Source organism: Protopterus annectens, chromosome 3.part0, assembly GCF_019279795.1.
Source record: "Protopterus annectens isolate FY-2018-M chromosome 3.part0, PAN1.0, whole genome shotgun sequence".
In the NCBI taxonomy this organism is placed as follows: domain Eukaryota; kingdom Metazoa; phylum Chordata; order Ceratodontiformes; family Protopteridae; genus Protopterus; species Protopterus annectens.
The window spans coordinates 1,512,226,175-1,512,241,656 of NC_056731.1; the positions used below are offsets into that span (position 1 = coordinate 1,512,226,175).

Consider the following 15,482-nt stretch of genomic DNA (forward strand, 5'->3'; position numbering starts at 1 on the left):
AAAAAAAGTGTTTTACTAGTCCTTTAAATAATCGGTATTTGAGTTTAGTGTTGGGTTCTATTCTTTTGGATGTTTTATTAAGGTTAAATGTTTATATGAATTACATACATAATTTTGAGGTGAATGGGATTACTGTTAGTCACTTCATGAGCTTAAGGCATAATTTTGAAGATGAAACGGTTTACTTACTTTTCTGTCTCAGCTTCCTGCTAAGATCACGAGTTAAAACACTTCAACTGCTTTTTCCCCAAGTTCTTATCTTGAGTAATTCCACTGTTAAATCATGTCGCTCGTCTAGTCAGAATACAACAGACAAGTCTTTGTGGGTTCTGTTCAAGCAGCTTTATTATGTACAAACACATCACGATTAAAACACTCTCTGGCTGCACTTTCAAAATGGTACCGAGTACAGTAGATGCCCACTATTTATATACACACGCTCAGTCCTTGACACGCCTCTCAAAGGAACAGCACACACACTCTTTTCTACATCCTCCCTCTTTGAGAAATACATCATGCATTACTGAGAATATCAGGTGACATGCACACAATACAATCAGTTCTTTGTCATGCAATTATACATAGTTTCATAGTTTACAATGACATCCTTGGATATGGATGTGAATCCCTTCATGATGAGGTGTGCAAGGTAGAATGTTTTTCTAACCACTTTGGCAACGTGAGTGTCAAATGAGAGGTCGCTGTCGACTTGGGTCTCTGATTACTTTTTCCGTACTCAGTGGGTTGCTGTCTATGTGATCATTTGTGGGTACTTTGTTTTTCCCAAAGGGGATGACTATACATTTTTTGGCATTTAGTTTAAGGCCGTGACTCCGGCACCAGTTGTCCGTATCTGTGAGGCCTTTTTGTAGGATGTATGTGTCCGCTGGTGTATCGACTATGGCGCCTAGTTTGCAGTCATCTGCGAACTTGTCAGCCACAACCCTCCCATGTTTGCTTTAACATCTGAGAAATAAATGCCGAACAAGAGGGGTCCCAGGACAGATCCCTGTGGGACACCACTTGTGACTGGCTTTGAGTCTGACATTGCTCCAGCGATTTTAACTTTATGAGTTCTGTCCTTTAGCCTGTTTGCAACCCATCTAGTGACATAAGGGTTTACGTTTAAGCTGATGAGCTTATCTATGATGCCTGAGTGGGGTATTGTGTCGAAGGCCTTAGCCAAGTCCAGGTAGGCTGTATGGACTGCTTTGCCCACATCAATGGCTCTAGTGACTATTTTGAAAAAGTCAACCAGGTTCAAAAGGCAGGATCTGCCCTTTACAAAGCCGAACTGGGTGGGGTTAAGTGTCTGTAGGTCCCCTATGTCTCTGTTTAGGAGTTCCATAATGATTCTTTCCATAGCTTTGCAAACCAGGCTGGTTAAGCTTATGGGGCGGTAGTTCCCAGGGTCTGTAGAGGTACCCCCTTTGTGGAGTGGGACCACTGTAGCTGCATGCCAGTGTTCAGGTACATATCCTGTAGTAAGGCTAAGGTTAAATAGCATTTTTATGTGCGGGTTTAGCTCCTCTTGGAGTTCACGTAGCACGCAACCCGGGATACCGTCAGGTCCCATTGATGCTGTGTTTTTAGCTTTGTTGAGGGCGGTTCTCACTTGGACATCTGAGATGACAGGGAGATTACATTAGTATTTCTTCTTTTGGGGGTGAGGGAGGGGAGAAATTTGCACTGAACCTGTCAGCCAGAATGTTGGCAATATCTGTGGGTTCAGTGTATTTTTTGTTGTTGTGAACTAACTCTGAGCATATCTGAGGGTTTCCGCCCAGGTTTCTAACATAGCTGAAGAAGGCTTTGTGGTTATCTTTAGTGTCCTTAGCGATTTTTCTCTCAAAGTTGGCCTTGGATATTTTTATGAGAGAACTTAGTTTTCTGCTAATGTTGATCAGAGATGTCTTCCCTTTATGGGATTTTGCTCTGTCATGCAGTAGCTTCCTTCTTTTGTTATACAACTGGTTAATGGCTGAGGTCCACCAGACAGGATGCTTGCTTTTGGTGGAGAGGGACTTGGATTTATTTGGAATTGCATGATCCATGCATTCTTGGAGATGTCCATAGAAAGCATTAGTGAAGGATTCGGCATAGTGGGATGTGGTATCCACTGGCCCGGTGGGCTTAAAGGATACCATCTCAATCTTAAGAAGAGTGAAGTCTGCTTTTGAGAAGTTTTTCACTGTGGTCTTTTGTGCTGGGGGTGGAGGTGGGATATGTATATCCAGGGTGATTAGTTTGTGGTCAGATCTCACTAGTGAGGGGTAAACCTCTGGTGTGGAGCATTTTGTCCCCATGTTTGTGATGATCAGGTCTAATATATTATCTCCCCTAGTGGGAGAGGTGACTAGCTGTTCCAGTGCATTTGAATTTATGAATTCCAGGAACCTTTGGGCTAGGGTGTTAGGGCTAGAATAATGTACCCAATCTATGTTTGGGTAGTTGAAGTCTCCCAGTATGATGGTATTTTGTGATACATTCATATCCTCCAATGTCTTCAGGAAGGCTGAGCGGGGTTCCTGAGATTGGGAGGGTGGTCTGTAACATGCTACCAGTTGTATTGCAGTTTTGCCTATGGTTAGTTGCACCTGTATGGTCTCTGATGCTTCATGTTTTGCTACTAACCTGGAGGTGTGGGTGTCCTTGATGAATATGGACACTCCCCCTCCCTTTGTGGTTCGGCCCGGGTTTTGGGGCCGAAAAGCATGATATGAGGTATAGCCTGGTAGCGCTGGGGTGCTCTCAGGAGCCTTGAACCAGGTTTCAGTTACTGTACAGACGTCGATGTTCTCCATACTGAGGAGTGCATCGAGTGCCTGCATCTTGAGATTTAGACTTCTGGTGTTGAGCAGCATTACCCTTAGTTTTTTTTCATTTTTGTTTTCTAAGGAGGTGGGTTTGTCTTTTGAGCCTTGCCTAAAAAAGGCACTATGGGGGTGGCAAGAGCCTTGGCCAATATCCGGAAGCCCAGTGGTGACAGGTGCAAGCCGTCCCTTGCGAAGCAGCATGGCTTGTCCAACATGTCATCCAAGGCAGACAAACATTGGATCCTCTTAGAATGACACCAGTACTTGAGCCAATTATTAAAGCTGATCATCTTGTCTTTGTATTGTGGCATCATTCTTGGTGAAGGCAAGATGCTGCTCGGGGTCAGGGTCATACCAGCCTGGGCTACATAATCAGAGAGCTCCTCTATGTCTCTTTTCATGTAGTCCAGGGAGGTACGTCTCAGGTCATTCAAGCCAGCATGGACAATGACGGAGTCATATTTGTACTTGCTTTGGAGTGACCTGAGTGCGTGTGTTATGTGACGGATCCTAGCTCCCGATAGGCAGCTCACAGTCACCCTCTCCTTGTTCAGCCTGGTAAGCGGGACATCAGTGTGTCTGACTACAGAGTCACCTATTACTAGTGTATCAGGCATGGTGTTTGGCCTTCAGGGCTGTGATTGGTTGACACACTGATTTATTGATGTGTTGCATGTGTTTTGTTTTGAGGTGGTGGATTTTTGGATGTCTGCTTTGGGAGCCTCTGTTGTTTTGGTAAGTTTTTTTATTAGAGCCTCCGAGTATGTCTTTGTGTTTTTATGTGTTTGGTTTGCAGTTGTGGTAGGTCTATGTGGGACTGGGCTTGTTGTGTGTGTGGTTACCATCTCCTCCTGTCTGGTCATGCCAGCCCTGAGCTGAGAGAGTTCAGCCTCCAGTTTGGCTATATAGTTGCATCTCTCACATGTATTTGTGTTTGTTGGGAGGAGGAGAGGGTTGTCTGTGTACATGAGACAATTGTAGCATTGTCTCAAGATACCCAGATTAACCAGTTGAACTGGAAAGGATGCCAGCAATCTACCACTCGACATGCTAGAACAGTATAAGGGAGTGTTGTGCCTTTAAGGGAAGTGGATATTCACAGGGGTGCTAGGTGGATGTAGTGCTTACTTAGTACGAGAGTGCTTACTTAGTAGAGAAGTTTCGAGAACAAATGCTAGGCTTATAATATAGCAAGTAGTCTAATTATACTAACAGTAGAGCTTCCTTAAGGGAAAATTTGAAGAGCAGACTTGGCAGAGCCAGAAGAAGTTTAACCTTGTTTAACCAGCGCTGCTCTATGCGCACAATCGCACAAAGCCACGCAAATGCGGATTTTAAACAGGGAACTACAAAAGAGCTAGAAATGGTCCAAAACAACCAATTACTACAGTTCTTGTGCTGAGGTCACTTCCTACAGGGACAGGTAGGCTGCTCAAGGCTCCCCACTCCCACTGGTGAGCAAAGAAACGTCCTTCAATCCAAGTAAGGTAATGGACAACACAGGAACTACACCACAGCCCAGAATACAGCAATGCCTGTAAACTGGTCTAAACTAGTCGAGGAGAAGCGGGAAAACAAGGATTATTTTTTTTTTTTTTTTTTTTTTTTGTGTTTTTGATAGAAACACACAGAAAATGCAGAAACAGTGATAAATCAGTTACACAGGCTAACACACTTTAGTGGGCAGCCTCAACAGTTAAATTAAACAAACTTTCGATCAAATTCGACTAAAACGTAACTTTAAGTGCAGATTTTAAAATAATGCAGCAATCAGCTAAAAAACAGTTTAAGCTTGTTAAGAGTAAGCTAGAGAAGCTATTCCAAGCAAAAAAACAGCAAAGATACTTAAATCCAGAAAGTAGTCGCTTTTCTGAGTTCTCTGTAGCTAGGACCACTCTGCAGGACCACGAGGAGCCTGTCTGAGTAGTATAGCCAGAAAAAAATGCCCAGAGGCGGATTTTAAACAGGGAACTACAAAAGAGCTAGAAATGGTCCAAAATAACCAATTACTACAGCTCTTGTGCTGAGGTCACTTCCTACAGGGACAGGTAGGCTGTTCAAGACTCCCCACTCCCACTGGTGAGCAAAGAAACTTCCTTCTATCCAAGTAAGGTAATGGACAACACAGGAACTACACCACAGCCCAGAATACAGCAATGCCTGTAAACTGGTCTAAACTAGTCGAGAAGAGGCGGGAAAACAAGGATTATTTTTTGTTTTTTTTAGGTACATATATACCAGTTACGTCTAGGTCGCTGTGTATTTCTTACTAGGTCTGGCAGTGAGACCAAATCACATGATATAAATCTGGGACTTAGACTTAGCAACTGGAACTGTCTCTGCTGAATGTTCAACCTTAGGAATATCGGGAACATCCTCAGGAGTGAAAGTAGAAGGTAAGACATGTTCTGGGATGGGAACATTGTCTGGATTGCTCTGAGATCTAGAGTCTGTATTATAAGAACAATGCTGCGAACGATTCTGTTACAGGAAGAAGAGGTCTGCAATTTCTCCTGTAATCCACACCCTCAGGATTCTAAGTAAGTAGGATCTTGGCTCGGTGCATATACCTGTTACTTAACCAATCCGGTCAAAACCTTTCACCGTTTGTATCTTCACTGCCTGTCCTTCTTTTAGTGGATGAAGAAATCTGCTCGATTTATCATAACTGGACTTCTGGAAAGAAATCTTCATGAATAATTGTGCTCTGACGGTTCTGTTATTTTTAGTTTTAGGCTTCAATAAACTGGAACCAATAGCCAGTGTTCTGGTTTGCCTGGATAGATGTCTCTGAGCAGTTGAGTCAAGTATATCATCACGCAGTATGTTTCTGAGATTAAGTAAATAAAAAAAGACATCAGTATTATCATGCTTCAGCCATTCAGGTAATTGCTTTGCACTCTGCACTGCATGCTCAGCTAATCCATTTGACTGTACATGTTCCTAGTAAGCCAGAATATCCACAAAGTCCCATTCTCTTGCAAATTTCTAAAATGACTGACTAGTAAATTGAGTATCATTGTCATAAATAACTTTGTGTGGCCTACCAAGGACTGAGAAAGGATGTTCCAGTTTAGTAATAAACAGTAGTGGATGTTCGTATTGGTAGACTCTTGTTTGAACTGGTTTGAGATTGATTGTTCCCCTCGAATATGTCAGTGGCTACTGTTGACCAAGGTAGTTCAGCAACTTGACTTAGCTGAAGTAGTTCTCTTTGCAAATGCAGTTTAGTACTATTGCATACTGAACAAGAAGATAGGAATGTCTTTCACTAGTGAAGGCAAAAATACTAGTTCTCTCACCTTTCTTTTGGTAGATTCAGAGCCTGGGTAACTGTGATGCAAAATCTGGATATATTCATGTTGTAAGGAAGCAGGAACAGCAATTTTAGGACCTTTGAAAATAATGCCATCTTCCATCAACATCTCATCTCTGTAAGGAAAATAGGTTTGAAGTTCAGGTGGTGCACTAGATTGCTTTGACAGCCATCCAACATTAATGTAGTGGTTGAGCTTTTGCAAAATTGGATCGGTCTTTGTATGACCTGTCAGCTCATCAAATCTCATGGTAGAAAAATGACACACTGCCATTACGTCAAAGTCAAAAGTCCCTGCATCAAGCTGTTCCATTGTATTTCTGGGCGATCTGGATAAAATATCAGCCAGATAAAGAAATTTGCCTTTTGTATAGACCATTTTGAAGTTGTAAACATCCGCGATGGTGCAGCAGTGGCGTTGTTGCCTCACAGCAAGAGGTTTTCCCTGTTAGATTCTCGGCTAGAGTGTGGGGAATGCCTTCTGTGTGGAGTCTGCATGTCCTCCCTATGGTTGGGTGGGTGTTCGAAAGACATGCGTAAATGGGCGTGCCTTCGTTGAAGGTTGAACGTCGAGTTGGCACCTCGGCGTTTGTCAAAATCTACCGTCAATCATTAGCAGACCGGAGTTCCGCTGTGGCGACCCCTAACTGGGAAAAGCCGAAGACAACAACAACAACTTTTGCAATTTGAGCATCATTCTTTGTAATCTTGCTGGAGCTGAATGCATAGGCTTCTTTAGAGTAGTAACTAGAGCTTGATGATCAGTTTCAATCTGAACAACTCGACCATAGATATAATCATGAAACTTTGAACATGCAAATACTATTGCCAAAAGTTCTTTCTCAATTTGAGCATACTGCATCTCAGTTTGGGTAAGTGTTCAAGATGCATAGGCTACTGGTCTGCCTTCCTGAAGAATAACTGCACCAAGACCAAATTTTGAAGCATCACAGGAAAGAGTGACTGATTTATTGACATCAAAGTATCTTAATGTAGGTGGGGTGGTAAGGTCTTCAAATGCCTTCTGGTGCTGTTCCAACAAAGACCATGTAACATTTTTGCACATCAGCTCTCTTAAAGGTGCTGCCAACTCACTGAAGTCCAGTATGAACCTGCCTAAATAATGGACCATGCCAAAGAAACACTGTAGAACTTGAATATTTTCTGGTGCTGACACCACAAGAATAGCTGCTTGCTTGGATGGGTCTGGTCATAAGCCAGTGCTGGTAAATAAATGACCTACATATGTAACTTCCGGTAGTCTGAATTTATACTTCAGAAGATTGAGCTTTAAGTTCACTTCACTTGCTCTGTCTAGAACTCTCTTAAAGTTTCTGTCATGCTCTGCTTAATCATTGCCTCTAGCCAATAAATCATCTACTATTACAGCACAAGGATAACCTGGAATATATTTGCTCCACTGCATGCTAGAAGACTTCACTTGGAGAATTTATTCCAAATGGCATCCTCAAGAATCTACATCTGCCAAACGGAGCTTGACAAAACAAAATTGTGAACTCTGATAAAAGGAATTTACATAAGAAATGTTCTCAATATCCTGCCCCTGACAATAAAATCAAATACTTTGGGATTATACTAACAAAATAAACGAATGAAGCATTAACTACTGATTAATTATTATATTTTAAATCATATAAAAACTCTCATACAAAAATGGAACAAATTCTTCTTTACAATGGAGAACAGATTATACATAGTTTCAGGACAATAATCATTTGAATTATTATATTTTATACAAGCATTCTCTATTCCCCACTCTAAACAATATATAAATCAATTTAACACATTATGTTTCTAATGCAAATGGTAACCTGTAAATGGTTCATCTCTCAGGCCCATGCTTACACTTATGCAAGGGTATCAGAACTTGTCATAGACTTGGGATGCATGGCTAGGCTTAAAAAGGCCCATGTGGTCATTAGCCTAGTAAACACCTATGAACCTATTAATGATAAAATGTTTATGGTATCATAGTAAACCCAGAATAGCGATTAATCACTTGAGTGATTGGGAAGCAGGGTGTATAACCTTCCACATACAGAGATTTATGCCTTTTCATCTGTTATAAAGAGGTTATCCTTGTGGTTGAACTCCTCTTATTCAGCTAGATGGAAACAAATACATGAAAGCATCTGGTTAAAATCAAGTCAATCAGTGTCACTCCGATGCACAGAGTTGGTATCCAATAATTTCCGCAGAATGGTGAGAGAATATGCAGTCTTTGATACAAAAAAATATACAAGTTCCAAATTTATAATAGATGCATTAAAATTATACAATAATTATCTAAATAAGAATCCAGATATCAAGGCATGGATATTTTGCTATACCCTACTGCCTGTACCCATGATTGTATGAATACTGTTGATGTGGCCACAATCAAAACTTTTAAAGAAAAAGGAATTAATCTATTGGCATCAGTTGTTACATACTAGTAAACTTCTATCACTGGAACAAGTTAAAAATAAATTCAACATGCACAGAAAAATGAGACTAGCAATACAGCAACTAAGGCAATATGTTATAAATAGATTAGAATTAATGAAGCCAACTATTAGACAAAATGTCCCTAAATGTATCGAATATCTGACTTACTAAACAAATCATACTGTCCAAGGAAAAAGCGATTAAAAGCATAAAACATGTTACAAAGACATTTTTGGGGATTAAAATAAAATTAATAATCAAACCCCTGATGATAAAGAGAAAATATTAATACTTGTTTCTTCTAAATATACTTCCCTATAAATCTAATAGAAGTTATTTGTATGGAAATTTCTTCATAGAACTTTTCTTATAACCCACAGGCTAGAATTAATATTTAAACAAGAAACTGGATGCTGGAGATATAAAGTAAAATTGAATGCAGACTGGCAACATATGTCTTTTGATGGCCAGTTGCTTAAAACATTTTGGGATAAGGTGAATCAATTTTTACAAACAGTTTTTAATGATAAGTTGTAGCCGTCTAAATCTTTAATTCTGTTTAGTGCTCCCATTCCACAATGTGTTCCTAAAGCAAAGTTTTCACTCCTATGGATCCTCCTAGCCACTGCACGCAAGAGAAACATGTCCACCTTTTAAAGACTTTAGAAGCATTGTGCTGTCTGTATCTCTGATGGAATTAACAACTATCTGGAAAAGAACAGAAAAGATCACTGCTTATCATACCTCCTTGCAAAAAGTCTTCGACATACTAGCGAGAGAGATGACTGATATAATGTATAATCTCAGCTTATATTTTGAAGACTTTTTTTTATCACATCAATTTAGGCAATCATATAAACAGTTTGTTATGTATTTGATACTGTTATATGTGCTGACCAATAATGTAGGTTTAGTTTTCTATGAGGAAGGAAATAGTTTTCTTGTTCTATAAAAATTCAAAAAAAAAAAAAAAAAAAGTCAAAAGTAACTTTATTGTCATTCAGCCATACACAAGCATACAGCTGAATGAAATTTCATTCCTCCAAGCTCATGCACAAAAACAAAACACAACATATAAACAAGAAGCAACAAAAATACATGTACGGCAACAGTGAAAATGAACCATCTGAAGACCCAGAAGCTTTAAAAACTGAGCACGATTCATGGAATACTTCAACCACCTTCTAATCCACCATCTCCCATGCATCACCAGCAACATACAAGTCCCAGTCCTTTCTTCTGACCATTTTCACGACACCACAGACCTTACAACCACCACTACCTACAGCCCCGAATGGCCACACCATCACCAGCAACATTCAAGCCCAAGTCCTTCCTTCAGACGTCTCCGATCCTCACAAACCACCATCCAGGCCATCACCATTTCCATTTCTCCAGCACCATCCACCACATCCCAAAGTCCAATCCAGTTAACACAGACCCAACAAAAGCAAATACGGTCCCTTGAAATCCCATGGCTTCTGCTTCCTGCACTCTGCATCAGCTCGGCTCACCACTGCAGGCCCAACTTCCACCACTTCAATGTTTCCAAGAGACAGGCAATAGTTTCCAATGAGGGTACCAATGAACAAAACAAACACTGCCACAGGAACATCCATGCACTTGACTAACAAAAAAAACTCACCATCTCAAAAAAAAATAAAAAAAAAAAAAAATCATGAGATACACCAGAAAAAATAAAAAGTGCACAATGGGAGCAGTTACATAAAAGTGCACAATGGGAGCAGTTACATAAAAGTGCACAATGGGAGCAGTTACATAAAATTTTAAAAATTGAATAAAAAAAAAGAATTTCAATTGAAAAAAAGAACTTGAAAAAAGGTACTGGGCTCATCTGAATGGGTTACTTTATGGGAACAGATGGTTGGTAACCAAGCCTGAAACAGAGACATAGTTGTTGAAAAATATTAGACTTCCACTGCTAGAAGTCAGGAGATTATAAGGTTCAAGTTGAGACATGAACAGATTTTAGATCCCACCTTACAGGTTTGTGAGAAACAACAAAGTAAACTAGTAATTTTCAAAGAAAGGGAGAGTCCACATACTGGTAGAACAGGTTATTGTACAAAAAAAAGGACTCCTAAAGGAGGGCTAGAGGGAGAAGTGACAAATCATTTGGTAGTTTAAATGGCCTACCCATGAGGCACTTTTGGCTGCAGCGAATAACATTTCATTTTTTTTCAGGCCATCTGGACATAAAATGTACAAATAAGAAATGTACATATTTTTATTGGCCAGGCAAAAGACGGGAGAAAGTACTGCAAGACATGTAAGCAGTGTCAAAAGGTCAGCAGGTTAGCAGATAAAGTTAGAGCTGCTTTGGTGTCGTTATTAATTACTCGGGAACCATTCCAAAGAGTAGCCATGGATATCAGTGGCCTCTTTTTACCAGCTGTAATACATGAACGGATGTACTAGATCAAAACCAGGTTTAACAAAGACTACAGACAATTCTAATGTTACTTCTATAACATTTTGTGATTAGCGAGCAAGCACATTCTGAATTCTTACAATGAGGGAATGAGGTCAATACATCACCATATTATCTGCTTTAATAATCAAAAGGAGTTTTTTTAAGTATTTATAATATGAATAAAACATTTACGTATTTCTCTTTTGCTTACTTTAAGAGTGGCACAGGATATGTACGAGGGTAGTGTGACAGCGATGAGGTCTGCGGTGGGAGGGACAGATGCGTTTAAGGTGGAGGTGGGATTACATCAAGGATCAGCTCTGAGCCCTTTCTTATTTGCAATGGTGATGGACAGGTTGACAGACAAGATCAGACAGGAGTCCCTGTGGACTATGATGTTTGCGGATGACATTGTGATCTGTAGTGAGAGTAAGGAACAGGTGGAGGAGACCCTGGAGAGGTGGAGATATGCTCTAGAGAGAAGAGGAATGAAGGTCAGAAGTACTAAGTCAGAATATATGTGTGTAAATGAGAGGGAGGATAGAGGAATGGTGAGGATGCAGGGAGTAGAGGTGGCGAAGGTGAATGAGTTTAAGTACTTGGGATCAACAGTTCAGAGTAATGGTGAGTGTGGAAGAGAGGTGAAGAAGAGAGTACAGGCAGGATGGAGTGGGTGGAGAAGAGTGTCAGGAGTGATTTGTGACAGACGAGTACCAGTAAGAGTGAAAGGGAAGGTCTACAAGAGAGTAGTGAGACCAGCTATGTTATATGGGTTGGAGACAGTGGCACTGACAAAAAGACAGGAGTCAGAGCTTGATGTGGCAGAGTTGAAGATGTTAAGATTTGCACTGGGTGTGACGAGGATGGACAGGATTACGAATAAGTATAGAGGGTCAGCCCAGGTTGGAAGGTTTGGAGAGAAAGCCAGAGAGGCAAGATTACGTTGGTTTGGACATGTGCTGAGGAGGGATGCAGAGTATATTGGGAAAAAGGATGAAGCTGCCAGGTAACAGGAAAAGAGGAAGGCCTAAGATAAGGTTTATGGATGTGGTGAGAGAGGACATGCAGGTGGTTGGTATGACAGAGCAAGATGCAGAGGACAGGAAGAAATGGAAACAGTTGATCTGCTGTGGTGACACCTAACGGGAGCAGCCAGAAGAAGAAGAAGAAGAAGAAGAAATGACATTCTTAATGTGGTGTGCAACACGTATTTTGTGTTTTTGTTTTATCCGAAAAGTATAAAAGTATATATGCATATACATGTATGTCTGTGCAAAATATTTGTAACAGTGTCTATTTGAAATCAATTTTCCTGAACCTGGCATCCCAGTAACAAGCTCCCTGTGGACCAGTTTACCATTATGGGGAAGTTAAAAGGATGCAAACTTCATGGAGTTATTTTGTAGGTAGGACTGCTGTTATGTGCACACCCCTGATCTGCTTCCACATCCCTAATCTCCAAATATACTACCTCCCAAGACAGCACTACCTTGGAATAAAGTGCACTCTTCTGCTTGTTTTTGTGGCATGAAACAATAAAGTCCAGACTCTAATGAATACAATCAAAGTACAAATAGCAGTTTGGGCACTGGCAGAGATGGCATGAAAGTGGGTGAGAGTGAGTTCAATATTCCAGCACCATTCCTGGAAGGAAGGAAGAGTGGTTCCTGGTCAATCAGTTGCTCCCATGCAAGTGTAGACCTGCACAACACCTTTAAACATAGACCTGGGCACTTGGTACTTCTGAAACAGTGAAGGTCACCCTTCTGGGCACGACAGTGGAAGCATGCACCTGCAAGGGGAGGGCATAGGAGATCACTCCTGTAATGCTGGTGCTCCCACCAGACACCAGAGGTGGGGTTAAGTCTATAGAAGCAGCTCCATAAACTTTTTCTCAAGACTGCCTTAAGCTTTCCTTCCTTCTGTTCAGATGCTTTCCTTTCACCCTTATGTATCCATTTTTTTCAGACATTTGGGAGTCTATACCTTCCTTCCTTCTTTCTTTCTGCAGATGCAATGGATACCTAGGACACATACAAAATTGCACCAGAAAGCAACAAATGCCCCAAAGAGAACCATCTTCCAGGCTCTCACAATAATCAAGTTATTTTATTTTAAGACTGTTTTTGTTACTTAAATATCAGAGGTATGTACAATGTGCATTTAGAACAAAAAACATATACATAGCTCCAACACAGAAAGTAAAATAAGGGATATTCCTGAAGTCAGGTTTAAAACCAAAAGGTCAGCAAATGTACAATAAAAGAACACTAGTGCATAATACATTGCATATATTTGCAAAAGACAAAAAATGGTACAAAGGCTCTCTATAAGCATTGCTTTCTCAAAAGCACAGTCTATTTGGCTGGTACAAAGGCTTTCTACAAACACTACTCTTTCAAATGCACATTGTGTTGCTTGCGAAGCTAAGTAACTAAGAGTTTCACAACATACAGTAGTAATGCTACCTACAAGACTTCATAAAACACATCCTCACTCCTGGCACACTCACTTAATAAATATTATGTGTACTTGGAGGATAGCAACAATCATCAATGTATGGGTAATGCACTGAAAGACAGTGAACTCCCAGTGTTAGAAGAGCAAGAATGATAGTGATGTTCCTGTTTTCACAAACTGTATACTCCTACATTACATATAACAGTGTAATCTTTCTCCAAGTAAATTGGCCTTCCTGTTATACAACTGTAACAAATCAAACCAGGTATAGTCAATACAGTGGGTTTAATGGGATAGCTCAGACTAAAGTCTTACTCTTCTCATTTCTTTATGGGTAAGAGATTACGACGGGTAAGCGATTCATTCCCTCTAATAACCAATTTATATCTGAATGCAAACCTCTCAAACTCTTAGCACAAGAAATCTGGACATAGCCAAACATAATGGGGACAAAGGCATACACTAAAAACAGGTTTTAAATAATCCATAATGGGGACAAAGGCATACACTAAAAACAGGTTTTAAATAATGCTCTGATAAACTTAGAAAGCTAATAGAATAATGAGTTTTGAGTTAGCATGCATTTTCTGAAGGATAAGAAGTCAAACTCAAATGTCTGGCATTATTTAGTGACGTAAATCCTGATTTGTTTGCCAAAAAAATCACAAATTTTACGAGGAACAGACAAAAATCTGGACATTTTGTGAAAATTAGCAAAATTCACAGGTGTGTTAAAATGAAGTATATACTAAGAAATACTTAACCAAGGAAAGCAAGCACACAAGAAAAAATGTCAGTTTACGATTACTTAGCCTGACTAAACACACAGAAATTTTAGTATAACTGGATTTGTTTGACAGCCTCGGCTCCATTTGCTTACAGTAGATCGTTGCTATCATTTTTCTATCATTTAGTTATCTATGCACATAAACGTATTTTCAAGGACGACCAGTTTAAGATCTAAAACATTCAGTTTGTTTATTCTTTACACTACATTGGGTCACGGATACAAGCAAATATCCACCACACGCTTACAAATAATAGTTTTAATCCTTCTAAAGTCGAGGCTTGGACTTCTATAACACTAAAATATAATATACAGCCCAAAGTTGTCGCAATTCCACGTTTTGAAGTAAACAGACTGCTACTATACGTACACAGATAAATTGTTGCTTTAAAAAGTTGCAACGTTCAAAAACTTTTTGGAAAGCCACTGATTTTAATCTGTTGACAAAAATAAATAATTTCCTATCTCTACAGTTTGAGACGGTAACACTTAAAACTTGCATTAACTGACCATACGCACACCATCACACAACCCAGTACATTTGTCCCAACCTTTAGAATCCCAAAGGTGAAAACATGTTTCTCTAAATAGAGAAAATATGACAACATTAATTAGGAATTCAATGCATGGTTAAAATGTGAGTTTGATGAGATATGAACCAAAGTTATTCTTCAATGATTTTGCCTGAACAACGCCGAAATTGTAAAGAACCCTTAAATATGGAACAGGGACTTTCTATAAACACTGATTATGGAACAAAACCTTCCAATAAAGAACAGTACATTTTTGTGAAACAAGAAGAATATTTCCTCAAATGAGGTACATTTGATAGGCATGATCCATCAAAACCCCTTTAGAATAACAAAAACTGCTACTGTAAAACTTACATTAACATGCAGTGAGACAGTATTGCTGAAGTCAATATTAAAAAAAAAATAACTGATTAAATAAGTTTCCACCATCTTACAAGACAAATCATTTCCAAAATAAAACAAAAAATTCTCAAAATGTCAGTTACCAAATTAACAGCTCATTGCCTAGACGTAAACCTCCAACGCCAAATGACTGAACCCGTCTACACAAATCATGACAGCTACTTCTACCCACCTGCCTTCGACTACTGGTACCCAGTGCTAAAATATTAGCGAACTAGAAGACTGTCCGGAAATTAACATGGGCTTGGATGCAGCCCGGGTTATTTTTTAGTACGGAATCACGGAT

General features: G+C 39.8%; 1 protein-coding gene across 2 annotated transcripts in view; it reads right to left on the minus strand.

Annotated features, from left to right (window-relative positions):
* TMEM68 (transmembrane protein 68) overlaps positions 1 to 15,480 on the minus strand; it is a 704,547-nt gene extending 689,067 nt beyond the window's left edge. Inside the window, exon 1 of one of the 2 annotated variants that reach the window (XM_044065539.1) lies at positions 15,369 to 15,480. The gene's annotated coding sequence lies outside the window, so the exon portion shown is untranslated. Of the gene's footprint in view, positions 1 to 15,279 lie in introns of both variants that reach the window. The other variant, XM_044065541.1, reaches the window with a different exon arrangement.
* Positions 15,481 to 15,482: the final 2 nt, after the last annotated feature.